The 20,072-nt window shown below is 51.3% G+C and overlaps 1 long non-coding RNA gene across 2 annotated transcripts in view; it reads left to right on the plus strand.

Annotated features, from left to right (window-relative positions):
* LOC112918286 (uncharacterized) overlaps positions 1 to 20,072 on the plus strand; it is a 60,138-nt gene that overhangs the window by 24,043 nt on the left and 16,023 nt on the right. Inside the window, exon 2 of one of the 2 annotated variants that reach the window (XR_003234657.2) lies at positions 3,073 to 3,331. The exons of the other annotated variant lie outside the window; for it this stretch is intronic. This is a non-coding gene — a long non-coding RNA (uncharacterized lncRNA). The remainder of the gene's footprint in view (positions 1 to 3,072; positions 3,332 to 20,072) is intronic. 2 annotated transcript variants of the gene reach the window in all.

Here is a 20,072-nt window from a genome sequence, read left to right on the forward strand (position 1 = left end):
TAAGATCCTGGCTCCCACGGTCCTCCTATTGCCTTGTAGCAAGGATGAGTAACACTCCCCACCCCCATCCTATGCAGACTGGGTAGATTTTGCCAGAAATGTAGGCATTTCCAGGGAAAATCGGCTACTCTCGTTGCCTGTCCTCACAGTAAATGAAGAGGTAGCTTAGCAGTTGCTGGATGGGCAGGAGATGCTCGGTTGCCCTCTCCTTCCATGGACACTTCAGCTTGGGACTGATGCCCTCCAACTCCACAACCCCCACTACGCCACCTTGATGCCTCCACTGACACTTGGCAGCTCCACTCCAGGACTCCTTGGTGACTCGTGTGGAGGAAAACCATGGCCTTGCAGAGCCAGGGAGAGCCCACTGGAGTCCCGGTGAAGGCCTCTCAGTAACCAGATAACCTTGAGCAAATTTTGGAACCCTCTGAATCTGGGCCCCCTCATCTGTTGAAATGATGAAAACCAATCAGGCTAAATCAAATGAACAGCTTGGTTCTGAGAATTGAATGAGTTAGCCTGTGTGAAGCCTCCTAACTCTGAGAAAATATTTAATACTATTCTTCATGGGGTATGGGTGGGGGGGACCTTGTGGCAAGAAGAAAGGTTATGGGAATGACAATCTCTGAGCACTTAAAGATATGCCAGTTGCTATGCTCAATCCTTTTTTTATACTGTGTTATCTCAGTTAAGCTTCCCAACACTGCTATGAGGCAGGTAGTATGAATCTCCCCCCCCTTTTTTTTTAAAGATTTTATTTATTTATTCATAGAGATGCAGAGAGAGAGAGAGGCAGAGACACAGGCAGAGGGAGAAGCAGGCTCCATGCAGAGAGCCTGACGTGGGACTTGATCCAGGGTCTCCAGATCACGCCCTGGGCTGCAGGCGGCGCTAAACCGCTGCGCCACTGGGGCTGCCCGAATCTCCCCTTTTTTATTTTTTTTAAAAGATTTTATTTATTTATTCATGAGAGAGAGAGAGAAAGAGAGAGTGAGAGAGAGGCAGAGACACAGGCAGAGGGAGAAGCAGGCTCCATGCAGGGAGCCCAATGTGGGACTTGATCCTGGGACTCCAGGATCACACCCTGGCTGAAGGCGGCGCTAAACCGCTGAGCCCCCCGGGCTGCCCAATCTCCCCCTTTTTTTAAAAAAAGATTTTATTTATTTATTTATTCCTGAGAGAGGCAGAGACACAGGCAGAGGGAGAAGCAGGCTCCTTGCAGGGAGGCTGATGCAGGACTCAATCCCAGGACCCAGGATCATACCTGAGCCAAAGGCAGACGCTCAACCACTGAGCCACCCAGGGGCCCCTGAAGCTCCCCATTTTGCAGATAGAGTAACTGAGGCTCTAAGATGTTAGGTTACTAGCCCAAGGTCCTAGTGATCAAAAGGCTGACCCAGAGCCTAAGAGCTAAACATCTCAGATTCTCTGCTATAATTTCCACTTTCCGGCAGGGACTTCAGGGTTCTTCCCTGAAATACATTCTCATTCTATCTTTGGGGTTTTGTTTTGATAAGCAAGACCTCCCTGAAAGGGCTTTACGTCCCTCATGCTAATAGTTACTCCTTCTAAGTGTTCAGAGCACTGTGGTTATGTTTATCCCTTACACTTTCTATGTGTTGTGTGTGTGTATTTACACGTCTGTCTCTGGCACTAGGGGGACTCCCTTTGAGGCCACAGAGTCTCATCTTATTTTTCTTTGTTTCTTTGCCAAGTGACTCTTACCCAACGTGCTTTGCCATGCCTCAGGCTTTTGGTAAATGTTTGTTGACTTGAGGTGTGTGTGTGTGTGTGTGTGTGTGTGTGTGTGTGTTAGGCAGTGTGAGTAGAGAGCATGACAGACCTGGGTCAGAATCCTTACTCCCCCTGACTATGTGACCCTGGGCAAGTCACCCAGCCTCTCTGGGCCTCCCTCAGTGTCCTCCGCTCTAAAATGGGAGTATAGTACCACCCATCACGGTGTATTGTGAGGATGACATGAAAAAAAGGCACACAAAGCATTTGCACAGTGCCTGGCGCATATCCCGCCCTCAGCAAATGATCCATCTTATGACACAAAGGGGTGGAGACTGGACAAGCTGGATGGTGGTGACGCAGAAGATGGAGGTAGCGCTGGGAGATGTGCAGAACCGAGGATGCTGCTAACCACCAAACTTGCTTACTTCTCAGGGCATGATGGAATGGAGATAAAGCAAAAGGAAAGAGATATTTTAAGGAAAGTTCAGTAAATGGAGAGAAGCCAACAAAATGAGTGTAAGGGATAAAGGGGGGAGGAACTGGCTCAAAGCAGGACAAGCCTGCAGCCGCGGCCCAGACACTGTCCAGGGTGGAAGGGCAGGCCTGGGGAAGGGAGAGACGTGCCCCCCCAACCAGAGGAAGAAAAAGGGTGGGGAGGGGGGTTGGTGGCTGGAGGGCGACATCGCACTAGGGTGGCTGTGGAAGGAGCAGTTTCTGTCTCGAGCCAAAAGGAGGATCCGAAAGCCAAAAAGGATGAATAATCCAGGCTTTGGGCTCAAGGCGGGAGGCAGCTGTTCATTTATGGCTTGATGAACACTTAACTAAGCCTCTCCAGCAAGTTTAAGAAATGCCCTCTAACAGTTTGGCCCGAGAGAGACGTCTTTAGCTGGAGCACGTCTTTAGCCGGAGAACGTGCCTCACTGAGGACCCCACCCCCCCAGGTGGGAGCAGAGAGCAAGGGAAGTGAGGTGCCCAGGCCAATCTGGAGACTGTCTGGAGAGCTGGAGAGGACCACCTGCCAGCCCTGGGGTGAGGCAGAGAAAGTTGCCAGACAGTGTGAGGCAGGCCTTCTGTTGCCAGGCTCTGGGCCTCTTTGTCGACTCAAGCAGGGCCTTTCTAGGCTTCAAATCCAATCTCTGCAACTTAAATCGAAATTTGCTGACACAGGCGGTGTGGTGGGGGTAGGGGCAGTGCGGAGGGGTTCCACCTGCAGGAGGTTAGGGGAGGGAGGAAGGCTGAGGTTAGGGCCTCTTTCCATAATGCATAACCGAGGTACTGCTCTCAGCTGGGGCCCCTGCTCTTTCCTGTGACCGTCACTCAGCTGTTTGTCCGCAGGGAGACAGGAAGAAGCTTGCCAAGTGACGGCAGCCAAGTCATTAACCAGCCTGCAGGGGCAGAAATGGTCTTTCTGGCCTCCGCGACAGAGAGGGAGTGTCCAAAGCAATTTGCGGGCTAACTTGAAAGGTGACGTGGACAGGGAAGTGGCCGGGGCGGCGCGAGTTCCTTCATCCACGGAGCCTCGAGGCGGACGTGCTCTGCCTGTTATCCAGAAGAGCGCCAGGAGCCAGGAGCCCAGAGGAGCCTCTTCGGTCAGGTGTGACGGATGTGTGCCCCGTGAATGCACCTGGCCTCCTGGCTTTCCCCACTCCAACGCAGGCCCGGGGTGGGGGTGGGGGGGCTTCTGCTCTAGGCACTCACTCAGGGATGCGGGCGGCCCCCTTTGCCATCTTCAGCACGAGGCTGCCCTGCACTCCAACCTCCAGCCGATGGGGAAAGAACTAGAGCCTGCACCCGGGACATGCTTCTGATCAGGCCCGGAAGCAGAGCACATCACCCCACTGCCACTGGCCAGAGCTCATTCCCAAGGACACGACTACTTTGTGAGGCAGGCTGGGAAATGAAGCCTAGCTCTGTGCCCAGGAGACACAGAATGGATTTGGTGATCTGCCACATGCCCCAAATCACACAGGACATTTGGTGATTGAGGATGGGGAAGAGGCCCCTGAGGAATAAACGGATCAAAGAGCTATGGAGGGCTTTGGGCAGTATCCCACCTTAGGGTGGCCTTAACAGATGCCCCCTTCTATAGCCTTAGGAACTGGGGGCTGGAGGGGACGATTTGTTGGGGGAGCCCTGTAAGATGTGGTTTCGAGCACTAGAAGTACTAGGAAGCTCTTGGCCTGGAGCAGTGGGTGCCCTGGGGGCCTAGAGAGTGCTCTGAAGAGAGGGCAAGATGAGGCTCCAGGGAGCCTTAGGTCCTGCCCAGGTCACACACCCTGCACTGTAAGACCTGTGCCCCATCTTTGTGGAAGGGGGAGTCAGGGAGCCAGAGCCCAGGAGGAGAGGCCAAGTTGGAGGTTAGTGGGCAGAAGGGGTGCCACTGCTCTGGAAGGTCAGGCCACAGTGGGAGAGCAGGGGGCCCCCTACATCTGCCGAGGGGGGCCACAGAGAACAGGGCAAGGACAGAGAACAGGACAAGGGGACCAAGGTACTCCCTTTTGTTCGTGGTGTAAGAGGGGTGGCTCTTTAATTCTGATATTGTTACTTTTGGGTGTCACAGAGCTAGCCAATAGAATTTTCTGTGATGATGGCTATTTCCACCTGCACTGTGCAGTGTGGTAACCACTGCCATGTGTGGCTGCTGAGCACATAAGTACTGCTACTGAGGAACAAAGGTTTAAATTGTCTTCATTTTGGGCAGCCCGGGTGGCTCAGCAGTTTAGCGCTGCCTTCAGCCCAGGGCGTGACCCTGGAGACCCCGGGATCGAGTCCCGCACCGGGCTCCCTGCATGGAGCCTGCTTCTCCCTCTGCCTGTCTCTCTCTCTCTGTGTCTCTCATGAATAAATAAGTAAAATATATATTTTTAAATTGTCTTCATTTTAATCAATTTTGATTTAAATAGCCACCGGTGGGGCAGCCCCGGTAGCTCAGCAGTTTAGCGCTGCCTTCAGCCCAGGGCCCGATCCTGGAGACCCTGGGATCGAGTCCCGCACCGGGCTCCCTGCATGGAGCCTGCTTCTGCCTCTGCCTGTGTCTCTGCCTCCCCCCCCCCCCCCCCCGTGTGTGTGTGTCTCTCATGAGTAAATAAATAAAAAATCTTAAAAAAAAAAAAAAACCACCGGTGGCTAGCAGCTACCCTAGTGACACTGCATGCATGGTTGCAGCTTAGAAGTAGGGTGTGGGCCGTCAGTAACTTTTACAGGTTTTCCTCATTCAGTGCCAACCCAGCTTTGCCCCGTAGGTGAGGCCTGGGTGGCTGGCAAGTCTAGCTCCACCCTGAGGTGTGGGTGAATTTTGGCCTCTTAGATTCTCATTTGCTTTGACCCCTGAGGGTCTGTGAGGCTGACCTGCATGGCAAGGCCTGGGGAAGAGTGAGGAGTCCGTGCACTGAGCAGCTGGGAAGCATTGCCCAATCTTTATGGTCCTAATTCTGGAGCTCCGGAAGGAGCTTGAACCCTGTGTTCTCCACCCTTGGTTTCAAGGCTTCGGCCTTTGGTCACCATTCCTCCATCTGTATAGGAGGGTCTGAGCTATTGAGGCCTGGCCAGCGTATTCTGGAAGATACTTAGGGGCAGTGTCGCAGCTCGAGGAGGAGATGTATAATTGCATCTGCCACTCACCTGCTCCATGCTCAGACTGTCTAAAAGGGAAATGCTTTGATGCCCACCATTCCCCTGCCCCCAGCTTCATTTTGAGCCATCAGCACTTTGTGCCTTTCAAGCACGTCCCCTCTCCTGGTTCAGCCAGCTGAACCAGCTTTTCTTCGAAGACTGTTGTCAGTGTCCGCCATCCTCTCATTTCAAAATATTAAAGAAATCATTATTAGACACGACTGTCTCTCTCTGTCCCCGAGGGACCCCCAGGCCCAGCGCTGCCTTGCCAGTGCTCAGAGCAACACCCGAGCCCCTGGGATCGGCTCTACGCTCAAGACTGCCCCTGCCCTCCTCTCCTGACATAGTTCTTTCTCCCATTCGTCTCTACTCTCCTCACCTCTGGGGAGAGCTGGTTTTCATCCTCTGTGCAGGATACAATTGCCCGAAGACAATATTGGAAGGTGATGAGAGGGAGTTTATGAGAAAAGGTAGAGCACAGTGTGGCTTTAGGGCCTGCTGATTGGGAGTCCAGGTGGGGTCTGGTTGCTTTCTGCCCTTACCCCTGGGGTCCACTTTTCCTTGGGCCCAAGCTTTTCTCCCAGCCTCAAAGGCTGCCCACTCTGTATGTGCCAAGTCCTGGCTCCAGCCCTACCTGAGTCCCCTACCTCTGACCTCACTAGGGCTCCCAGGCCTACTTAGAACAGTATAGTTTCAGCTCAGGAGAAGGCTAAGCCATCTTGCCCTGTGTAACCTCTTCTAATGGGCCCTCAGTGGCTCCCCAGTAAAAGCCAGACTCCTCAGCATGACTTAGGAGGTAGGTCATAGCCTGTTCCTCTTCCAGCCCCATACACTAAAGAGGCCAGGGGGCTCCCCTTCTTGATCCCCCCAGCTCGTGCATGAGGTCTGATGGCCTGGTGGAAGGCCTGTCCCTCTGGGCATAGCCAAGATTACTCACAGTTTCCTGTGAGCTATCTAGAAGTCCACTCATTTCTCTTCTCTCAGAATGCCCTCGCTGTATATCACCTTTTGGATCTGCTCCACATACCACCTCTGAAAAATATACCTTATCTCCCTACCACCAAACAGCTGGCAGTGTTCTCTCCTGATTCTGTCAAAGTACCCCTGTGAGGTTTTCTTGTTTTATCCACACGCCAACTCTTAGCATAGCACCAGCACCCACTTGCACTCACTCTTATCACCAGGTTGAATAAAATGAAACCCACCCTGACCACCAGCCTGTGAGGCTTTCTCCCAGCCTGAAGCCAGGTTGTGGTCTGTGGCCCAGAGCTAAGAGATGGGACAATGAACAAGGGCCTACACTTGATATAGTTGAACAAGGGCTCTTGCACAGTCTATACTAAAAGCTGACATTTCTCATGCATGTCCTCTACCCCCAGCCCCCTCCTCTCTGAAGGATGGAGACCCAGGTGGGCTGGCATAGTCTCTTTCACAGCGCAGATGCTCCATAAATATTTATTGGATGATTAACTCCCAGTGCTCAGCTCTCAGGATGAAGCTGAGCACAGATTAAGTTTGGTTGCTGTTGTTGTTTTCTGTATTGTTTTCCAGTCTACAGGGAAGTACAAAGGCTTGTCCTAGGGACAACCAATGTAAGCCACATCTCCCTACCCACTGCCCCCTTATGCATCTAGAGTCACAGATTTCAGAGCTGGGGCCAGCAGGCTCTCCCCCATCTCTGGACTGCTCTCTTGGGACCGGCTTCCCACAGCCTCCCCCGTCCCTGGGTGCAGCCAAGACGTCTTATTCATGGATGCTCCTTCTGTGCAGGGCTTTGGTGGTGGCTGCTCTTCCACCACTCTGCCACTCGCTCAGCCAGGGCCCTGCCAAGTTTCCTCCTCCACACCTGATGGTGCACCTGGCCGGGTTCTCAGCCTCCACTTGGGATTGCTTTCTGTGGTTCCAAGCCGGGCTGCTTTTCCCTCTCCTCTGAAGGAACACTGGTGCCTGGGCCGTCAGCAACTGGCCACTCCTTTTCTTTCCCCTGGCCTCTCCCCAGGTGGATCTCCTGCAGTGATGCTGGGGCTGTCTTTAGCACAACCACACATGGCCTTCTCAAGCCTCCCTCAGGCATGCGGTGGATTCCTTGAGAGCAGGCTCCAGGCCTAAGTATGGTTTTGTAACCTCACACATTCTCCACTTTTGCCCTTAGGACATTGCAGAGGATAAGCTTTAATGCTTCCTTATTGATCACTTAGAAGTGGAGGCTCAATAAGGGGTTTGTGTAACTTGGGACCTCTTCCATTAGCACAATGGGACTTGGGATCTTTTCGATTTGGGCAGCGTTTTTCAAGGTGTGTTCTGTGGACTGCAGGATATTAATAGGTGTTCTAGGATTAGAGGCCCCAAGTTCAGCAAAAACACATTTCTTAGTCCCTTTAATATGCTAATTTGCATTGTTATTTTCCAAGAAAATGAAAAGATGAGAAGCCTAATACACCTATAGATCAGGGCCTGCATGCACAGGACCCTAACACAGGTGCTCAGGATGGTAGAGAACATCTGCTTATCTCAGGTAAAGTGTAGAAGGTAACTGGTTAGGGTGAAGAGTAGGGTAAGAACAGCAAGCAAAGCCAACCTCACAAAGATGCCCTGTGGATCACAGGCTCACACAGCTAACGCCAGATGGGGGGCTATTAGGTGAGGGGGAGCCTGAGTCTCCTCACTGACATGGTCTTATCTCCTCCCAACCCCAGGGGGAGGTGGGCTGTCATCAATAGCTTACCCAATAAATCTTCACTCAAATCACCATAGCCCTGAACCCCACAGCCAGATTCCAGATACAGAATTTCTAACTAAGTTGCAGATCTTAGAATTTTCTAAGCCAGGGATCCCTGGGTGGCTCAGCGGTTTAGCCCTGCCTTTGGCCCAGGGGCGGTCCTGGAGTCCGGGGATCGAGTCCCATGTCGGGCTCCCTGCATGGAGCCTGCTTCTCCCGCCTCCTGTGTCTCTGCCTCTCTCTCTCTGTCTATGATAAATAAATTACTTAAAAAAAAAAAAAGAATTTTCTAAGCCAGTACTTAAAAGCAACACAGAAGGCTTTCCGTGAGGCTAGACTGGCCTTAGCCAAACACATTTGGCCAAGAAACCCTTTTTTTCCCCTTGAACACCTCCTGGGATTGCTGTGTCTAGGAACACACCTCAGGAAATGCACCTTAGAGGCACCACTAGCCGGTCTTCGCCGTCACGGAGGAGGCGGCATGTGGTCATCACCGGTGTTTTGTGATCCTTTTGTTTATAAAGAGCATCTGGGGGCATCTGTCCCACCGTGTGACTCTCCCAACCTTCCCCTGCACGGTGAGGCTAACCCAGCCACTGTCCCCAATAGTATAGATGAGAGAAGGCTGAGCGAGCACTGGGTGGAGAGCCCCGAGACATGCATTCGACATTCTGCTCTGCCAGCTACAGTTCGTGGGATACGTGTCTCTGACATAAGAACCTCAATCTGATGGGGTTACTGACAGAATGAAATGAAAATGTGGGCTAGAGCACTAAACCCATTAGTGCGATGCATACTGGTGGCACTCGTGCTGCGTGGCTTTTCATGATGAATAGCTACCGTTCACTGGGAGCCAGCTGGGTGCCATACATGGTTCTTGGCACTTTCTGTATGCTATTTAACGTGATCTTTGCAATAACCTTGCGGGTGGCTTATTACAATCCCCACTCTAGATGAGAAAACTGACATTTAGAGATGTGAAGTTTGCCCAAGTTTACATACCTACAGCGACACTCAGGAAATTTCAACTCAGTCTAATCACAAAAAGCAATCTGTAACGATGTCTGGTGACGGATGTTACTTAGACTTACCGTGATGACCATTTTGCAATATATGCTAATATCAAATCATGTTGCATATGTGAAACTGATATAATGTGTGTGTCAATTGTACCTTAATAAAAAATCCCCCAAAACAGAAAACCTGAACCCAGAGCCAAATCCAAAGCGTCTGTTCCATGCTCTTTAATGTGAGGGGTTGAGATGCTAGCTCTAAAAAAAAATTCTAGGGGCACCTGGCCTGCTCAGTCCGTGGAGCGTGTGATGCTTGGTCTTGGGATTGTGAGTTCAAGCCCTGTGTCGGGTGTAGAGAAGCCAATTTACTCCACAAGTTACTGGTGTGACAAGTCTCTTTCCTCTCTCCTTCTGTTTTCCTCCTTTGGAAAGAGGAGGAAATTGCCACTATTTCCCAAGGCTGTTGCAAGAAGTAAATTGACCTAGAATATGCGAAAGCAGCTACCACAGTGTCTGGCACTTGGCAGGCACTCAATAAGTGTAGCTGAATGAGATTCTTTGTAGCTTATAATCTAGCAAGGACACACACGAACATGCTGTAGATATCCTGATTTTTAACACTGAACATAATACCAGTGATGACATCAGTGCTCACTTTTATAATTGTGTTTTTAAAATCAGGTGATAAGACAGGGCAGGGCAGGAGCTAGCAGAATACCTAGAGGTTAAGGGCACCTGCCAGCCTGGTCAAATCCACTTACCAGCTTTGGGCCCTTGGGAAAGTTAGCTTCTCCACAGTCTTTTAAATGACAGGGTGCTTGTGGGGATTAATGAATATATGCAAAGCACTTAGAACATTGACTGGCACAGGGGTAAGTGCTATATAAGCACCACCCCCTCTCCTGCCAGCTGTCTCTCTTTCTGAACCCTTGTAACTCATAAGTGCCCAAGACAAGTTTGGATAATTTTCGTGCTTTGTTTTTTGTTTTGTTTTGTTTTAGCGTGTACATGTTTTATCGCTCCTACTAGACCTAAGCAATTTGAGGGCAGGATGCTGTTTGATTCAGTCCGCACAGGGCTAACACCTGGGTAAGGCTCTCTGGAAGTGTTTGCAGAATCAGTGAAGAAATCAATGAATTAGGGGCAGCACCGGTGGCGCAGCGGTTTTGCTGCTGCCTGCAGCCTGGGTTGTGATCCTGGAGACCTGGGATCAAGTCCCTCGTCAGGTAGGCTCCCTGCATGGAGCCTGCTTCTCCTTCTGCCTCTCTCTCTCTCTCTCTCTCTGAATAAATAGACTTAAAAAAAAAAGAAGAAGAAAGAAAAAAATCAATGAATTAGAAACAGCCCTGGGGTCCAGTTCTGAGTGACACCTGGTGCTGTGTGCTTACCCCACCCATCAACCCCACAGCTAGCCGGGCCCCTTTACCACCCGGGTGCCCCTGAGTTTCTCTGCTTCTCTTGTCTTGGCTACAGGGATCCCAAAAGAGCTCCTGTGCTCTGGAGAGGCTGACTGAGGCCACAGGGGTCCAGCTGCCCCTCCCCACAGCCCTTTGGGTAGCCAGGCAGCCAGCACCTGAGGCCACAGACCTGGCTGATGGGCAGGCAGATTAAGTGCTCAAAGGCACCTGCACCTTGTGATATTAAGATGTAAGAAAGTGCTCCTACCCTCAACTGTCTGAGAGCCCACCACTGCTCTCGAGGCGCCCTCTGGGACACATCTCGGAAAGGATTAGCACAGGAAGTCATTAGCTACAAGACTCTCTGCAGCTCAGGGTAGGAAAAAGTAATCAAGGCCCCAAGAGACCAGGATGAGGCGAAGGAAAGAAGGCAGATTTATATAGCCTGGGGAGACAGATTGTTCTCTGTCCTCTCTAGGGCCTGGTAGTTAGGGTCTGGCTCACAGGACACCAGAGAGGAAGGAGCCCCAGAGATCTTCAGTACCCAACCCTTACAGGGAAATGACCAGAGATGGCAAACGGTACTTCCTCACAGCTGTTCTGGGCTCTTCCTCACCTCTGTCTTCCTGTTCTTTTCCCAACCTCCTCTGCTGATGATCAACACATGGGCCATCCTTCCGGGAGGCTACCTGGCGTGGCTGCCCCAGCTTGGGTTTTGGGAACAGTCAGACCTGATTTCAAATGTGGACTCCGCCAATTACTGTCTGTAATGCTGGCCAAGTTCCCTAACCTCTGGACTTCCACTTCCAATATTACAAACTTCACAATATTGTTGGAATTGATGACAGCCAATTATGTTGTCTCCAATGGTGCCTAGCACATAGGAAGTGTTCAGCAAATTATTATTGGAGGGATACAGTTTCAGGTCTAGGCACACTGTATAGTTACCCTTTCCCTCTGTTTTTATCCAACTGAAACCAGCCAGAGTCACAATAAGGCATCAGACCACCCCGGGTAGGGATGAGAAAGCAGGACAGTCCTTTCTGTTGTCTGGGTGGCATGGTGGAGGAGGGCCAGGGAGAGTCACAGGCAGAGTGCTCAATTGAACTTCGTGTCTGTGTGCTTGTGCCGGGCAAGGGAGTTTGCTGGCCACACCGAGCCATCCTCCTGCCCTGGACTCATCCCCTCTAGATTAGCTGTCTCTCCTTCTCCCAGACTCTGCTTGCCTCTCTCCAGTAAAGACCATGGGGTCTGAGTAGCAGGATCGGATGCTTGACTGAAGAAAGAACATTATAATACTGACCTCAGTAATGATCAACAATAATAGCAAACTTTTGAGGGCTCTTTGCCTGGCATATTGTGTGCCCATTGCTTTATGTCATTATCACAACCCTAAGAGAAAGGTGCTTTTATTATTCCCATTTTATAGATGAGGACACTGAGGCTCAGAGAGATCCAGAAAACATTTCCAAGGTCACATGGTTAACAAGTAGGGATATGGGATTTGAATTAGTCTGACTCCAAGGCCCACCTACCATGAACCCAATACATCATTGCATACCTTAACTTAAATAATTTCTAATCCTCATAGCAACCTTATGAGCTGGATATTCCTTTTTTTACACTTAAGGAGACAAAGTTATGGGGCACCTGGCTGGCTCAGTTGGAGGAATGTGCAATTCTTGGTCTTGACATCCTGAGTTCGAGCCCCTCTACACTGGGTGTAGAGCTTACTTAAATAAATTTTTTTAATATTTTAAAATATATATATATATATATTTTTGCTTCCAACTGTTATTAGTCTCTTTTTATTCTTTTGGCAAATAAATAAATATTTTTTAAAAAAAGAAAGAAAGCAAAGTTAGAAAGGATAAGTGACTTACAAGGTCACATAGCTGGTAGCTGTGCAGCCAGGGTCCGGATCTTAAGCCTGTGTTTTTTCACCATTCCACTCTACCCCAGCACCTCAGATTCATTAGAGCTTGGACAGGGGAACTCTAAAGGGATGGGGAACTGACCTTGATAAACATGTAGTATGTGGGTGGCGCTTCACACGAGGTACTTCATTTAATCCTGACAACCGTTCCATTAAGGGGGAATAATTAGCCTTAAGAAGAAAACCAGGGGGCAGCCTGGGTGGCTCAGTGGTTTAGCCCTGCCTTCAACCCAGGGCAGGATCCTGGAGACCCACGACTGAGTCCCATGTTGGGCTCCCTACGTGGAGTCTGCTCCTCCCTCTGCCTGTGTCTCTGCCTTTCTCTGTGTCTCTCATGAATAAACAAATAATAAATTAAAATCTTAAAAAAAAAAAAAGGAACAAAACTAGGCTCAGAGAGGTCAAGTGACTCACCCAAGGTCCCAGAGCTAGAAGCCATCAACTCAGGATTCATACTGACTACTGGCTCCTGAGGATGGGGTTTTCCTCCTGGGTGCACCAGGCACAGCACTCTCCCTGCTGGCTCTGTGACTTTGCCCGGCTCCCAACCCCAGAAGCATTTTCCACTGTTCCGTGCTTTGGGAGACTGGCTTCTAGAGATGGTACCTCGAGGCTCCCTGCGGTTTGCCTTCCAGTTTGAGTTAGATGGCCTGTTCAAGGAAGCCCCAGCTGGAGATCGGAAGCCGGGAGCAAGGTCAGGGGATTTGAGCTGCTCAACGCTTCCCCGCCCTGCCCTGACTCTCTGGGTGTGGCCCCTTCGGTGGCCCTGGCAGGGCTCCAACTCCTATGGTCCAGGGAGCACTGTTCCGCCCAGCACCTCTTCAGGCCCAGTGTTGGCCATAGCCTCGTGCCGGGGCTCCATTTCAGCTGCCTCACCACCGCTCCTCGTTGATTCTCTTAATCCCACCCCTGCAGATGGTACAAGTTCTCGTCTCACCCCTGCAATGGTCCCTCCTTTTACTTCACCTTTACAATCCCAGCTGCGTGTCCGGTTTCCTGCTGGGGGCCTGACCAAGCCTCCTAGCACCCAGTGGAGGCTGCCTCCCTTGGGCTTACTTGGGGGAAAGCTCAGTGGCCTCTTGCTGGTGGAACAGGTCCAGGGCTTGCCCAAACCAGTTGGTGGATAGACAGGATAGTGGTCAGGGGCTGGGGGCGGGCTCCTGGTGCTGTCTTTGCCTCCATAGGTCTGGAGCTGCAGGTTGGGGCAGCTCAGCCTCTCCAGTTCCTCATCTTTATTATTTATTTTTTAAGATTATATTCATGTATTCACGAGAGACACACAGAGAGAGGCAAAGGCAGAGACACAGGCAGAGAGAGAAGCAGGCTCCACGCAGGGAGCCCAACGTGGGACTCGATCCCAGGACGCCAGGATCACCTCCTGGGCCAAGGCAGACGCTCAACTGCTGAGGCACCTGGGGGCCTCCACGTCCTCATCTGTAACACATGGGACTCAGCTAGAGATTCTCTTTGCTCCCTCCTGGCCTCCAACACCCAGACCTGTAAGCTGCCACCCAGGGGAGGCAAAGGACTTCTGCTCCCACACAGCAAGGCCATCAGGGGTGGGTGTAAGGGTTTGGACTCCTAGATCTTAAATTGGTTGATGATTCTCTGCTTTACTCTGCAGTGTTTTCCTTCCCAGCTCGATAAATATTTCATCAGTGGTGACTCAAAATAATCGCCCCTTCCATGTCATCCAGACAGCTCACACCCTGGAAACTGTCACGGCTTTTTGACACATTCTGCATCTTCACCCCCCCCCCCCCCCCAGCCCCAGCCCTCGCCCGGGTCCTCACCTCCCACCAGCCTCCAGCTTTTCACACAGGACGGAGTCGGGGGACGGAGTCGGGGGACGGAGTCGGGGGCAAGCCCTCCTGCCCAGGTATTGGGGAGAGGCCCCAGGGGAAGGAAGAAGACTGGCCTTCAGGTAGAGAAGGGCACAGAGAGCTGGCTGCCCCCTAAATACCAAGAGCAGAGGAGAGGGGTGCTATGGGAGGCCAGCCGTCTTCTGGGGAGAAATGCTTTCGTTGGTGAAGCCCAGCCAGCCCCTGGGCTGTCAGGGCCCTCACGCTGCAGTAAGGGTGCTAAGCTGCCATCCTCCCCTGGGGGTCTGGAGAAGGAGCTGGTGAGGGGCGGGAGCTGGAGGCCCGGTCAGGGGGTTCTGCCCTTGCCACTCTGGGGCGAAGAGAAAGGCTGGGGAGGGGCATGACTGTGCAGGGCCTGAGTGTGGGGGAGCTCCCCCTGGGCCTCTGGCCTCTGAGCTCTCCCTAAAAGCAAATGCGGTCTTGGGTAACACGTTAGGGCACCTCGCGGAGCTGGAGAGTGCCCCCAGCAGCCCCGAGTGCCCCCAGCAGCCCGAGAGCCCCCAGCAGCCCCGAGCGCCCCCAGCAGCCCCGAGTGCCCTGAGCAGCCCGAGTGCCCAGCAGCAGAGGAGCGGGAGAGGCCCGTGCTTGTGCCCGGGGGCAGAGCTAAGGCCAGGGGAGAAGCCGCTGGCACCCGCAGGCGCAGGCGAGGCCACAGGGGAGGGAGGGCGGGGAGGGCAGGGGAGGCAGCTGCTCCTGCGGTTCCCTCTGGGCTGGGATGTTGAATCTAATGGAGCGCCGCCCGCCCAGGCCACTCAGAGCTTCTCTGCTTGCACTAGCGAGGTCACTTAATTGCCGTTAAGATTCTGCTTGGGGTTTTCTCCTTCTGAATTTCCTCAAATTCTTGGGACACCTGGGTGGCTCAGTGGTTGAGCATCTGCCATCAGCTCAGGGTGTGATCCCGGGTCTGGGGATGGGGTCCTAGGATCAAGTTCCGCATCAGGGTCCCCGCAGGGAGCCTGCTTCTCCCTCTGCCTGTGTCTCTGCCTCTCTCTATGTCTTTCATGAATAAATAAAATCTTTTTTAAAAAATCAAATGAAAAAAAATACAAAATCAAAAAAATCAAATGAATTTCCTCAAATTCTCTACCCAGCTCCACCCTGACCACTGTTTCAGTTCTGGCACCTAGTGTCCCAGACGTCCCCGGCAGTGCACACCTGTCTGAAAGGCCCAGCGCGGGCTCCCTGCTCTTCGAGGCTGGGCCAGGCCTGGAAAGAGCGGCTCCTGGGCTGGGACTGAGCAGCCCGGCCCTCCCCACCCCAGGCCCCTTCCCTAGAACCACAGTCTCTCAGCGTCTGCAATGCCACGGGATGGAGAGAGCTAACAGTAAGTCCTCGGAAGACCTGCGTAGGCTGCTCATTGGGCCTTGGATTTAAACAGCAGACTTGAGAGAGGGTAAATGGCCTTGTGTTTAGGGTGAATTTGTTTTTCGGGGAGCTGTCATCCTCTAAGAGCGAGACAGATCTGACTGTACCTGTAATCACCTGGAACTGCCTCTGAAACCCTCATTCCGAACATGCCAGTCTCTGGCTACGAATATCCCAGCCTTTCAGCTTCTCCCTAAACCTGTCATTCTTCCTCCTCATGTTCAGCCCTAATCCCCTCTGAACCTCTCAGCCTCTCCTGACCTCACTCCTCTCCTGACCCAGTTTCTACTCCTTGACCTACCATGTGACCTAACCTTCCCCCGCCTCTGTGGTCTGGCCAGTGGGAGTTTCCCAGGGCTGCCATCACAAAGTACCATAGGCTGGGAAATTTATTCCCGCACGCTTCTGGAGGCCAGAAGTCCTAAATCCAGGTGTCAGCAGAGCTGCACTAGCTCTAAAGGCCCAAGGGGAGAATCCTTCCTTCCTGTTCCAGCTCCTGGTGGCTCCTGGTGGCTCCTGGTGGCTCCTGGTGGCCCTGGGTGTTCTTAGCTTCTGGCACCAACACTCCAGTCTCTGCCTCTGCCTTCACATGGCGTTCTTCCCTGCATGTCTGTGTCCTTTTGTGTCTCTTAGAATGATGCCAGTCATTGGATTTAGGACTCATGCTAATCCAGTATGATCTCCTCTCAGTTTTTACCTGAATTACTTCTGCAAAGACTCTTTCCAAATAAGGTCACATTCTTAGCTTCTAGGTGGGCTCCAATTTTGGGAGGACACCATTTAACTCACTACAGACCCCCTTTCTCCTTCCACTCACCTGCCTTCCAAATCCCCAATTTTGGCTCATGAGTACAGTTAGCATCTCCCTCTTGACCTGGGGGCAGCTGAGCCCCACTCTTAGACCCTCCCATCCTCCCACTGTCACTGGTCTCTCGAGGCTCCTCGGCCAAAAGATGTCCTCTCATAGCTTCTTCCCCGCTTCTCTCAGGATCCAGGCTGACACGGAGATAATGGAGATCAGGGGGCAGGAGCTCTCTCAACTTTCAACCCCACAGATGTACCCATATTTTCACCCTTCCCACCTTCCTTGCAGCCCATGTAAGGCCACAGGTTTCCCTCTACTTCTTGGAGGCTCGTTCAAATCCTCACAACACTTGCCTGGACTATAGTAAATTATCCTGTTTTTTTCTGCTGCCAAAATCATCCCACTTCTAAGTATCTCCCCTCACTCCACTCTGCTGCCTAAAAGCCATTCATTCATTCATTCATTCATTCACTGGTCGAGCACCTGCTATGTGCCCAGCATTAGGCTAGCCCTGGGCACCCTCTGGTCTCATTTCCCTCAGGCAATGAGATCACTGCGTTCTCAGAGCTGAGAGTGGAGAAAGAGTTCTCTGGATCATATTCATATTCTACAGGTTGTGGACAGCCCCCTCCATACCTAGCCCTTTGACTTCTGTCTCCCCCAGCCCATATCTCTAGCCAGGCCATGATGCTTCCATGCCAGGGTTCCTTTCCTCTGACTTTGAAATGCCTCTGCCTCTTATCTGCCAAAAATCTCCTTGTCATCCTTAAAAATTCAGTTCTAATGCTACCATTTAGTAGAAGCCTTCCTTGCAATCCTGGACTCCCTGTTTTTTTTTGGGGGGGGGGCACATAACTCCTATTGCATGAATCATACTGCCTCATGATGATTTGTTCACATGTCTGTCTCTCGTTTTGCCTGAAGTCAAAGACAATATTGTTTTCGCTTTTATATCCTCTGTGTGTGGAATATGTAGACATCTAATAAATATTTAAGTGTTTAAGAAAAGGGGTGGTGTAAGACTCCATTCAGCCGAAAGTGGAACCTGCCCGAAGAGTTGGAGGCCCCCACCTGACTCCCCCCTGCGCCTGACCTCACTGTGCTCTCCTGGGCTACCCCTACTGAAGAGTGTCCAGTGAGTTCATGGAGGTGTTCGGGGTTCAATTGAGTCCCCCCAAAATTCACGTGTTGACGTCCTAACCCCCAGTACCTCAGAATATGACCTCATTTGGAAATGGGGTCATGGCACAGTGATTATGTGATCATACTGGAGTAGGACAGGCTTCCGAGGCTTTTACAAAAAGGAGAATCTTGGACACAGACCCACACACAAGAAGTACGCCTTGTAAGTGAAGGCAGACACCGGGGTGATGCTCCCACACACCATGGAGCACCAGAGCACGCCAGCAGAGCATCAGAAGCCAGAGGAGAGGCCTGGACTTCTTCCTCACAGCCCTCAGGAGGAACTGGCCCTGCTCAGGCCCCCTCCTCGGCCTTCCAGAACAGGGAGACAATACATTTCTGTTGTTGAAGTCATTCAGGTTTGGGCATCTTATTACAACAGCCTGAGGGAACTAACGCAGGAGATAAATGTATTCCCAGGGAACAGTAGCTTTCACTTGCAGAACAAGGCCCTTCATCTCTCCTACCCTCTTGCACTCTGACCCCCACACAGACCTGTGAGGAAGGCTTCTCAGGTGTTCTTATTCCCACCATGTAGATTAAAAAAAAAACAAACCCTGAAGCTCAAGAGGGGCAAAGTATTTTGGCTTACAGTTCTCCCCATGTTTTTCATGGGCAGAGGCAGACTGCAGTTTTGCTCTTTTTGCACAACCACAGGAGGCGGCCTTAAGGCAGCTTTGCACAGTCCAACATGTTAGACGGTTTGTCAAGTTCCCAGCTTGAAGACCTACTCTTCTACCTCAGAGTTGTGTCTCCCCAGACGCCCCCCACCATTCACTCAGGTCCGTTGACCCTCCCCCAAAGAAACTGCCTTTTTAACAAAAGATTGATTGATTGATTGATTTGAGAGAGCAAGCCTGCATGAGTGAGCACATGAGCAGGAGGAGAGCCAGAGGGAGAGAATGTCAAGCAGACTCTGCCCTGAGGTGGGGTGGGGGTGGGGGACCCCTCGATGCAGGGCTTCATCTCACAAGCCTGAGACCACGACCTGAGCCGAAACCAAGAGTCAGAGGCTTAACTGACTATGCCACCCAGGTGCCCTCAAAGGAACCTCCTTTCTAAAGCTGCCACCACCCACTCTCATGCCCCGAGACTCTTCCCCCCACCCTACTGGCTCCAAAGAGAGACAGCCTTCCCAGTGCCTCCTTTTAAGGATTTGTGGCAGGGAGATGGGGGTAGGCAGGGGGACTGATGGTGGGAAGGGGTGGTGGAGGGGATAGGTGATAAAAGCAACAACCACAGGGATGTTTCAAAGCCTTGAATAATTTTTCTGACACCTGGGTCCCTAATTTTGTGGCTGGACTGACAAGAGGAATCTCCCCTCTTGGAATTTTGGTTTTATTTCTTAGTGCGGGCCCCACCAAACCGACTTTTTTATGAAGAGAGAATAAAGATGCCATCAGGGCGGATGACTAAATGCCAGCCAGGGCTACTCTGAAGGCCACCCATCTGCGGGAACATGTGATTTCTGGGGCCTTCCAGAATGGGTCACCGTCACCTCACCTGTGTCTCTGAAATTCTCCAAACAGCCCCTGGGGCGCCCTGTGATTCCCTGCAATCACGCCAGCTTGATGAGATGGAAGAATCCTCCTCAGAATAAAGTTTCTGGGACGTCTGGGTGGCTTAGCGGTTGGGTGGCTGCCTTCAGCTCAGGTCATGATCCTGGGATCCAGGATCGAGTCCTGCATCCGGCTCCTGCGAAGAGCCTGCTTCTCCCTCTGCCTGTGTCTCTGCTTCTCTCTCTCAGTCTGTGTCTTCATGAATAAATATTCTTTTTAAAAAATATATTTATTTAAAGTTTCTAATGTTTAAAATGAAATACACGGAATTATAAAGGAAATGAATTCCTTTGAAGGAGTTGCCAAAGATATTTTAAGATTTTGTGATATAATAACATATATGCTTCACTATTATTATATTAAAGAGCATGATCTAGCCTCAGAACTAATAACTACTGTAATTTTGAAGTCATGCTGAACTACATGCTATTTTAAGAAGATATCTAAAAAACAACTGTAATGTGTTATGAAAATGCCCATGATTTCTGTTGGTGACAAAGTGACAAACAGGTATTGCTAAAACTTCTGTGACTTGTTGTCTACATCCATGGTTGAAGTATATGCTAAATTTTGGTTAGCGGTTAGTGAAAATCGTGATAAAATATTTTTTCCCTTGTTTTTTCTTAAAGATTTTAGTTTATTTTTATTTTTATTTATTTATGATAGTCACAGAGAGAGAGAGAGGCAGAGACACAGGCAGAGGGAGAAGCAGGCTCCATGCACCGGGAGCCCGACGTGGGATTCAATCCCGGGGCTCCAGGATCACGCCCTGGGCCAAAGGCAGGCGCTAAACCACTGCGCCACCCAGGGATCCCAAAGATTTTAGTTTTAAGTCATCTCTACACCCAATGTGGGGCTTGAACTCACAACCCCGAGATCAAGAGT

This window comes from Vulpes vulpes, chromosome 3 (assembly GCF_048418805.1).
Source record: "Vulpes vulpes isolate BD-2025 chromosome 3, VulVul3, whole genome shotgun sequence".
NCBI classification, from domain to species: domain Eukaryota; kingdom Metazoa; phylum Chordata; class Mammalia; order Carnivora; family Canidae; genus Vulpes; species Vulpes vulpes.